Here is an 11441-nt window from a genome sequence, read left to right as displayed (position 1 = left end):
CAGATTTATTAAAATCTGGCCAGCACTTAGCCAATAAAAGGAAAATGAGTGATTCTCTACCATTAGATGAAATCTCACACCATTAAATACACTATTGATGGCTAATTGATGGCTACAACTCACAAAATCTGCTGTCCCCCTAGCACTCCTCTTTAATATTTTCGGTGGAAAAGTGAGGTGAGTATTTTCTAGGCACTTTTTATGATACTTTGGATGAAAAAACTAAAAAGCGTAGTGGTGTGCAGTGGAATCCTTTGACAAATCACAAATCCCTTACACACATCAAAACTCGAGTGATCGGTGTCGTATTGTGTGGGTCCAAATGTCTTTTGTGTTGTGAAATCAAACCAATAAGATATATTCATGCTCTGATTTCACAACAAAACATCAAATCTCTAAAGCTGTTACAAGATGGAATGGCTTGGAAAGACTAATTTTTTTTAATGGATTAGAGGAGTGTGTGTTTGAATTAGAGTTGGTCAAACTGAAGTCTGATTAAAAGTGATTTTGTAAAATTGATTTTGGATAGAAGTGAGTTTGTGCTAATATAATTTATATTTGACAATTTTATACTAAAATTATTTTTAATAAAATAAAATTATTTAAATAATATTAGTTAAAATTATTTTTAGATAAATAATTAGTTAATTATTAAAAAAATATAATATTAAATTATAATATTATTTTATAGTATATTTAATCCTTTTTTATATTTCTTTTAGTATATTTTTTATAAAATTCTATTTTAGTTTGTTATAATTTTTTTAATAAAAATTAATATTTATTTATTAAATTAAAAATAATATATAAAATAATATATTTTAGTACTTTTTATGAGTACTCTCAATAATCTTATTTTGTTTATTGTTTTAAATTCTAATTTTTTATTAATTATGTTTTATTATTATTTATGATTAATTTTTTATTTAATTTATCATTTTTAATAGGAACAATAATACATATTATAACAAATTAGAATAATAAACAATAAACAAGAATTATAATAATAAATTTTACAATGTCAAACAAAAAAATATTCTATAATTTTTTTAGTACTCTCAGTATTTTTTTATTTAGTATTATTTTGGACCGTAAAATTTTATTACTTATGATTCCATTGTTATGTATGATTAGTTTTTTATTTACTTTATCATTTTTAATAAGATCAATAATTCATATTATAATAGAATTACAATAACAAATTTAATAAAAGAATCAAAATATAAAAAAAATACTAAAAATTGAAAAAAAATTTAAAATATTTGAAATGACTTAAAACAAATATGAAAATTCTTTTAAAAAAAATCAATAATGATCATCAAAGGTGAACTCACGTTGTGGTGAACGCAGAAGTAACAATTGTTTGTTTCCAGTAAACGCGCTTTTAAGCTGCAAAATCACTTCTGCGTTTAGAAGAAAAAGATTGCCAAACATAAAAAAGCAGCGTTCAAAGAACTTCAACGCACTTTTATCCTCTCAAACAGGTTTGCCAAACACACCCATAATATCATCGAGAGTTAATGTGTTTTTTATGAATATGAAAATAATTTTTTTATTAAATTAAAATTGTAAATCCAAAACTTAGATGTGGATGGAGGTAAAAATTTAAAAGATAAATTTTGGGTGGAGATAAAAAATTGGGAATTGATTTTTTTTAGATAAAAAAATAAAAAAATTTAAAAAACTTAAACTAGAGAGTTTGATTTGTATGTTTAAAAATATTTTTAGTAGGGGTGTGCATAGTCCGGTCCGGCCCGAAGATTCGGCCCGGCCCCGGACACTTTAGGAGCTATTTTGGTGTGATTTCACCGGGTCTAGGGTCGGGTAAGGGTCTCAAAAATAGACCTGGTCATTATTTCGGATCGGGTCCGGGCCATGGCTCGGGTCACCCGAAGTCGGCCCGGTGGCCCGGTCATCATACACAATTAATATTTTGTGTTATTAGTGATAGATGATGGCTATTCTTATCTGGAATTTAAATATTGTAAACCTTAATATTTTGTGTTATTAGTTATTATAAGAATATAAGTTAATGTTTTATGTTTAAAATGCATAAGATTTTAGACTAATGCATAATATTGTGTTATTTATATTGATTTAAATATTTGGTATTATTAGACAATATTAGTATTGATTATGGTTATGCTTTAATTTTAGAGAAGAGTTGGTTCTTGTTATATTTTTCTAAGTGAATTTTACCATGTCAAATAATGGTTGGAGTCTTGGAAATTTAGATATTTTCACATGCTAGCTTATAAGAAGGTATCAAGGTAATGTAATGTTAACGGTCCGGTTTTCACCCGGTTTATACCCGGTATAATCGTGGCCCGAAAGTGTATAGGTTTTATCGGGTCTAGGGTCGGGTTCGGGTCTAATAAACAGGCCCGGTATATATTTCAGGCCGGGTCTGGGTCACATCAAACCCGGTTTCACCCGACCCATACACACCCCTAATTTTTAGTATTAAAATATAAATTTGATCCTTAGATTTATAAATTTAAAAAATAAAAAATAAAAACTGCAAATCTAACTTTCAGATTTATAATATTTATACAAAATAAAAATACACTAAATTTTTATATTATTAAAAAATACTACTCATACTACAATACAAAAAATAAAAAAATCACTTAAAAACTCCATGTCTTTATTTTTGATATTGAAAGAAAGATGGTGTAAAATCAGATTATGGGAGTGTAGGGACTTCACGTGATTGTGACAGCTACGATAAAAAAATCGGACGGTCCGATTTAAAGAATAGTAATCAGACAGTTCGATTAGAGGCTGGACAGGTACATACAAATCGGACCGTCCAATTTGTGTCCCCAGCCACGTGTCAAACATGCATCAATCTGAGTTCATCTGCTTGTATACAATCCATCTGAATATCCCAACCCCTCGTTTCACTTTTGTTCTTCATCTCCATCCCCACCTTGATCACTTTCACTCTCCACCATTGACGCATCAATGAAATCAGTTTGAAGAAAAAAAATTGGACCACTAAAATCTTAATAATGCTAAGAAGAAGGAGAATAAAAAATGTCAATCATCCGGAGTTCCACATTACTAATTATCTTGATCATCTTAATTATGTAAGTTTTTATTTTTAAATATATTAATTTAATTAAAATAATAGTGATAATATTAGAGATTAGTAGTTTATTATAGTGATAATGTTAGAGTTTAGTGTAGTAATAATTTTTAAATATTTTGATTTAATTAAATTAATAGTAATAATATTAGAGATTAGTAGTTTATTATAGTGATAATGTTAGAGATGAGTGAAGTAATAATTTTTAAATATTTTGATTTAATTAAAATATTAGTGATAATGTTAGAGATTAGTATTTTATTATAGTAATAATGTTAGAGTTTAGTGTAGTAATAATTTTAAATATTTTTATTTAATTAAAATATTAGTGATAATGATAAAAATTAATTATTTATTATGGTGATAATATTAGAGATTAGTGTAGTAATAGTTTTTAAATATTTTAATTTAATTAAAATAATAGTGATAATTTTAGATATTAATAGTAATAAATTATAGTGATAATGTTAGAGATTAGTATAGTAATAATTTTTATTAAGATTATGGATGTATGATAATAAATTAATTATTGTTGTTAATAGATTCTAGTAATAATTTTTATTAAAATGTGTAGATATGATAATAAAATAATTAAAATTAATTATTATTAATAAATTTATTGTAGTAATAATTTTTATTAAAATTATACGTGTGATATAACAAATTAATTATTATAAGTTGTTATTAATATAGTAATAATTTTTATTAAGATTATATTATACGTGTGTGATACTAAAGACATTAATTATTAGTAATAAATTTGTTGTAGTAATAATTTTTATTAAGACCTAGGTACGATAATAAAATTATTATTATTATTGTTATTATTATTATTATTATTATTATTATTATTGTTATATAAATATAAATAAAAAATTAGGAATAAGAGTTGTTATTATAAAATAATTTTGAGTAGTTAATAATATAGTTGTTAACATGATTATGTTTTACTGGTTATGTGATAATGAAAATTTGATTCTGTTAAATTTAATTTGTTAACTAAATAAGGTTATATTTGTTTAATATGGTCAATGGTTATATTTTGTAGGATTCACAGATGTTGCAATGTGACCATTACATGCCACCGGAGCGGTACAATCAAATTGTGGAGGGACATTTACAGGAGACTAGCTTTTATCACGTTTTTTATGTTGAAATTGTCTAATGTCAGTTGGCATTGGTTAATGATCTGATCGAGAGATGGCGCCTTGAGACAAGACATTCCATTTTTCAGTTGGTGAGTGTGCTGTGACGCTAGAGGATGTGGCGATAATTCTTAGTCTTTCGACGAATGGTCTGCTAGTTACAGGACCGACACTCAGTAGTTATGAGGCGTTAGAGGCTGAATGCTTGGATCAGTTTGGTGTTGAACCTAGGAAGGCAGACTGTAGATGAAGCTTCATCAATTTGACGTGGTTTCGAGCATTAAAAGATCGTTTAGTGTTGGCTGATGATATTCACATTCAGAGGTACGTGTGCCACATAATGTTATTGTTTGGGACTTTATGTTTGGAGATAAGTCTGAGGTAGTGGTGCAGTGGAAGTTTCTGCCGTTACTCTGTAATTTTGCTGGGATCATACAATTTAGTTGGGGATCGGCATGCCTGACACACCTGTATAGAGCGTTGTGTAGGGCAACTCGTGTCGACTGTAAGGAGATTGATGGTCCACTGACACTTTTACTTACCTGAGCTTGGATCCGTCTACCATTTATTACGCTGATTCCTGGCAATCCTCAACTCTTTCCGATTGCAAATAGGTAAATTTAATTTCTATCTGCTTTGAAAAAGTGTAGCACGCTGTATTTTAAATTTAATTTATAAAAGTTAATAAACGGATTGTTTGATGTTAGGTCCACACCATCACCACATGTTGTCGCAAGTTACTAAGAAAAAAGTGCCAAGCCTCAGATGTCTCTCCCTCAACTATCGCAAATACAATAGGCACGATATTGCTATTGCCATCCTGTGAATCTGCAACCGACAAACAACCCTTATATTTCCCATACAAATGAGTTCTGTCTACCTGCACTATTAATTTGCAGTGTTTGAATGCTGTAATACATGAGTAATAACTCCAGAAGACTCGGTGTAGTACACGAATATTAGGCACCAAGTCATCTCCCTGATATGCAGGCATTGTTTCGAAATGAACGATTGCTGATCCTTGTGACACATGGCCTCAAACCATATGGGTAAAGCTTCATACGAAGCTTTGCAACCTCCAAAAATTGACTCCACTACCTTCTGTTTTGCCAACCATGCTTTGTGATAACTGATGCGTGAGCATCTTTCTTACCTTTTCCTAGTGAATTTGCATTTAATTTATTAAGTTTTATCAAGAATTAATTATCTTTTAGCCATTATGGATGCTACTTTGAATCTTATGCAATTTTATTTATTTTAGGTAGCATTCGAATGGATTTGATGGAGTTTCTGCAGAGAAAAAGATGAAACCATGAAGCTGACCAACGAGGAGCGACACGTACGCGTGCCTGACGCGTATGCGTAATTTGGAGCTATTCATGGCGACGTGTGTAAGGCCCACATCAGTTGGGGAGGGGAACGAAGCATGCCTTATAAGGGTGTGGATACCTCTCCCTAGCATGACGCGTTTTGACGAGTGAGTGTGGGGGGCTTAGGCTATCATCCCTATCGTCAAAGGCAAAACCGTGAGGTCTTGTATGCCAAAGCGGACAATATCGTGTTAGCGGGTGGTCTGGGCTGTTACAGATGGTATCAGAGACGGAATCCGGATCGATGTGCCAGCGAGGGCGCTGGACTCCCTTAGGGGGTGGATTGTAAGGCCCACATCGGTTGGGGAGGGGAACGAAGCATGCCTTATAAGGGTGTGGATACCTCTCCCTAGCATGACGCGTTTTGACGAGTGAGTGTGAGGGGCTTAGGCTATCATCCCTATCGTCAAAGGCAAAACCGTGAGGCCTTGTATGCCAAAGCGGACAATATCGTGCTAGCGGGTGGTCTGGGCTGTTACATTATGCTATTATAGACCATTGTTCATGTTTTGGAGGCTGGCCTCACGGCCATGCCTAGACCTTTTTCACTTATGTATTTTCAACGGAGGAGTTTTTATACCCCATAGATTAAGGTGTGGAGCTCTGCTGTTCTTCATGAATTAATGCAAGTACTATTATTTTTCTTTCAATTCACACCTACTTCTTCTCCAAGATATACTCTCGTATTTAATTCAGTTAAGTCAGAATGAAGGGGTGACCCGTGACAATCACCCAATCCTCGTTACTCGCTTAGCCAAGATCCGCGTGCATGACAACCACAAAGTGGTCTACATGATGTTCAACGTAGTCATTGGACGACAGCCGAAGTATATTCTCTTGGATATCTAATATACGGACCGAGTCCGTGAGATTAGTATCTTCGTGGTATAGGCTAGAATTATTGACATCCATTCTTGGGATCCGTAAAGTCTAAATCTTGTCTGTGATATTCCGAGTAGGATCCGAAAAGGGATGACTGTGACGAGCTTCAAACCTACGAATGTTGGGCGCAGTGACAGTGTGCAAAAGGATCAATAGATTCTATTCCGACGCTAGCGAAAACCGACAGATGATTAGCCATGCGGTAGCTGTGCCTGGTCTTTTTCATCCGAGACGAGAAATCCGACAGTTGATTAGCCGTGCAGAAACCGTAGAGGACCATTTTCACTGAGAGGATCTTACAACTTGCCATGGAAGGGAGCACGCATGGTTGGAAGAATGCAATAGGAAAGCAGAGGTTCAGAAGCAACAAAGCATCTTCAGACGCTTATTTGAAATTCCCACCAATGAATTACATAAGTAACTTTATTTTATTTTCTGTTTTATTTATCTTTTAATTCTCAAAACCTCAAAACCATTTAAATCCGCCTGACTGAGATTTACAAGGATGACCATAGCTTGCTTCAAGCCGACAATCTCCGTGGGATCGACTCTTACTCACGTAAGGTTTATTACTTAGACGACCCAGTGCACCTGCTGGTTAGTTGTGCGGAGATGTGAAAAGTGTGAATCATGATTTCCGTCCACCAGTCACACGTACGCGTCAGTCACGCGTACGCATCGATGGTCTTTTCTGCGTGTCACGCATACGCGTCAGGTACGCGCACGCGTTGCTGAGCAATTTTGCTTTTCACGCGTACGCGTCAAGTACGCGCACGCGTTGTAACACCCTACCATACAGAGTCTTATGCTTAAGTCATAATTCAGAGATGGCAAGGTATTACGACCTCTAAAACAAAAATTTAGTACGTATAGTAGTATGAATAATTGATTATAACTAGGAGCCTTGTAGAAAAAAAAGGGGTAAACAAAAACCGTAACTCGAACGCGCAACACTCCGATCGATAACGTAACGAACAAGGATAAACCAACGCGAGATAATATATATAAAGAGTGTCAAAAATGGGAATATCGAGACTCAAAACCCAGTTGCGAAGATAACCGGTCCGAGCATAGTAATATATACAAATAATAAAATAAGGAAAACCCCAAAGAAAACCCAAAGGGACACAAATACATAAAACCTATTCTCCAAAATCTCCCATAAGAGGAGTCATCATAGTTTGTATTATTTAATGGAGATAAAAGTATCTAAACAAGATATATAACCCAAAATAGAGTCCCGAGAACAAAGGATCTTCGCTAATCCAAAAGTCTTCAGCATGCCTTAACGAGAAGCCTCGCGTCCTGCATCTAAAAACCACAAAATCCGCATGGGTGAGAACCAGAGGTCCCCAGCACAGTAACAGCTTCCACATATATAATACATAATAATAGAGGAAAGCCGAAGGCAATCCTAGAGCTTCCTCCAGATAATATCAAAGCTTATAAACAAGCTAAACCGTAAGTGGCAACTGACTAAAGATTCTTCAGTCTAACTAATACTTCCCTTTCCAATTCCTTCAGACCTCCCAACCACCAGCAGGAGTATAATATAGCAAACACAGTTATATTAGACAAGAGATTTTCAAATAGGAACAGATAAGGCATTTAGACAATTAGCAAGTAATATGCAGTCAAATAGGCAATCTCAAACAATTCATATAGTATGCTTATGATGCATGCCTGTCCCTAGTGGCTGATGATATCATCTGTCGGTTATAAAGCCAACCCGACAAGTCCTGGTAGCTAATCATTGGACTGTCCCTCTGTCGTGCATCCCCAACTCGAGTTATACTCATCATAAACTTGATCATAAACATGATCCATATCCATCACCCTCACTGGTGAATATTTACGGGGGCGAGCTCATCCGGGCCTTTCACAGTGCCCGGCCACACTTACGACATAGGGTCAAAAGAGCTTCGAGTCTCAACCTAGAGCACGTGGTGGCTAGCCACTGCTACTACCTAGGGAAACCCTCATCTCCAATGGTGGAAGTGCCAACATTCACAATTCATTCAACATCATATATGCATTTATACTTAGCCATAAACATGGCTCCGCCGCCACACGGCATAATCCAGCCATCCGGCTCACGGTTAAATCCATAACCAGCCAATTCATTAACAATTACGGCCTTTCGGCCCATGGCATAACAAGCACTTCCACCGCCATTCTCCGCATCTCACATAATCATCTTTGATCCTCAATGATCATTCATTTTTCCGTTGCTTCACTCGCAAGTTACCACATTCACTAGCCCTTTTCCTCATGCTAGGCATATCATAATGATTTAAGACATAAGTGGTGAGATCAGAGGCTTAGAAGTATGAAATTTGGCTTTTAAAACTCAAAAATCAACTTTGGGATGAAAACAGGGCCACGCGTACGCGCACTCCACGCGTACGCGCACTCCACGCGCACGCGCACGCGTGGATGATGCTTTCTCGAAGAACGGCGCATACGCGCCAAGTGCGCTTACGCGCGAGGGGTCATTCTGCTAAAAATTTTCTAAGTTAAAAGCTGCAGAATTCACAGATTCAACCCCTAATCTTCCGACGGTCATAACTCTCTCATTTTAAATCATTTTTCACCCGTTCTTCGAACGGCATGGACATCCCGGATCCAATTTCATTTCTAAACAGATTTGGCACAAATCAAAGATCCATAGTCCAAGTTATGTCCCGTCAAAGTATGCCCAAAAACCATATTTTCATTCAAAACCACAAAGTGCCATTTTCAAAACAAGCCACTTTCAACTCTTTTCAAAATCAATTAAAACATGCCAATTTCATCCCTTTTCTTTGAAATCAATCAAAGTGTACCAAATTCAACAACAAGCCATCCTCAACTCACGCATTGACATTTTACCAAAATTCTCAAAACTACCTCCAACTATTTTAACACTTCTCAATCAAAAGGCCAAAGGATAAACACAATATTATGTCATACATCCTTCTCATCCCAATTTCTAACAATATCAATTTCCAATCAACCATCATTATACATAATCATCATACTCACCAACAATATGGCACCACCCATCAATTCAACATCAATCATTCATCAAGCATATATCACAACATGCATTTTCTCACATATCACACAATCAAGGCATCAATATTCATAGTCACACATATGATCACATCATATATCTCAACCATTCCACAACATCATCAATTCAATGCCTATCTTAGGCCCTCTAGCCTAAGTATTTCCTACCACATTACATATTAGATACGGGAAACCGAAACCATACCTTAGCCAATTTCCCAAGCTCAACCGGAGCACTTCCAAACCACTTGTCCACAAGCTCTCAAGGTATCAACACCTCCAAGAATAGATTTTATCACACAAAACCCTCTTCCAAGCTTTCCAAAATCACCAATCAAGCTCCAATATTCACATATACACAACCTAAGCCACAATCATCATACCCATACACAACATCTCAATGCCCAAACCTCATAGAACAACAAATTACACTAGGGTTGAGAATCTTACCACACCCAAGGTCCAAAGAGACAAGATTAACCTTCTCCTTCAAGAGAGTTGGGTTCTATAACATCGAAGAACCCAAAATCTCAACATTTTTGCTCATGAAACTCGAAATCAAGGGCTGGAATTTTGAACAGTAAAACGTGGCTTACCTCAAGATTAATTCTATGGGTTTTGTAGAGCGCTCCGCGGTGAACGCGTGGCCGCAAACGGAGCGGCAATCGGAGCTCTAGATCAAAAGTTATGGTGGTTTGAAGATCAAGTGAGAGATAGAACTTGAGAGAGTGTTCTTCCCTCCATGGCCTCTCTTTTTCAGCGTGTATTAGTGTTGTGTGAGGAGAGAGAGAGTGCTGAAAACTAGGATTTTGGTTTAGTTATGTTGGGCCAAGGGCCCACTTTGGGTCCGGTTGGACCTGTTTGGCCCGTTCGGTCCAATCTTGGTCCGATTTCCATAAAATTGGTACCAAAATTCTCGTCTCAATTTCCTCTATCATATTAAGCCATAAAAATATCATTTTTGGCTTTCTAGAATAAATTCTCATATATTGGTTAATTAGCCGTTAATTAACCGGGTCTTACATTCTACCCACCTAATTGGGAATTTTGCCCACAAAATTCAAATTCAAATTCAATTACCTGAGAATAAGTGCGGATAATCCGTTCGCATCTCCGACTCAAGTTCCCAAGTGTGTTCCTCAACACCGCCTCGACTCCAAGCCACTTTGACTAATGAAACCTCTTTTCCACGCAACCGTTTGATACTAGTATCATCAATTCTGACTGGAGCCACTGGAAGCGTCAAATCTTCTCTTAACTGAACCGATTCGGGTTCTAACACATGGCTAGCATCAGGAGTGTACTTTCGAAGCTGCGACACGTGAAATATGTCGTGCAGGTTTGAAAGATGGGGTGGTAGAGCCACCCGATACGCCACCGGCCCAATCCTCTCCAAGATCTGAAATGGACCAATGTATCGAGGATTCAACTTCTTTGCTTTAATCGCTCTACCTACTCCTGTGGTCGGAGTAACTTTCAGGAAAACATGATCTCCTGCCTCAAATTCTAAGGGCTTCTGCCTTTGATCGGCGTAACTCTTTTGACGACTCTGCGCCGTAAGCATCCTATCTCGGATTTTCTTGACTTGTTCAGTGGTCTCAGCTATCATTTCCGGCCCCAACAAGCCTTTCTCTCCAGCTTCATACCAACATAGTGGAGATTGACATTTTCTCCCATACAAAGCCTCATACGGAGCCATTTCGATGCTCGCATGGTAACTATTATTGTATGCAAACTCTACTAACGGCATATACCGATCCCAACTCGCCGGTTGGTCCAAAACACAAGCTCTCAACATATCCTCTAGTGTTTGGATCGTCCTCTCGGATTGACCATCTTTTTGAGGATGGTACGCTGTACTCAAGCTTAATCGAGTTCCAAAAGCTTTCTGAAATGCAC

The sequence above is a fragment of the Arachis ipaensis genome, chromosome B10 (assembly GCF_059453495.1).
Source record: "Arachis ipaensis isolate K30076 ecotype BB chromosome B10, ASM5945349v1, whole genome shotgun sequence".
NCBI lineage: Eukaryota > Viridiplantae > Streptophyta > Magnoliopsida > Fabales > Fabaceae > Arachis > Arachis ipaensis.
Note: the sequence above shows the minus strand (reverse complement) of the source record.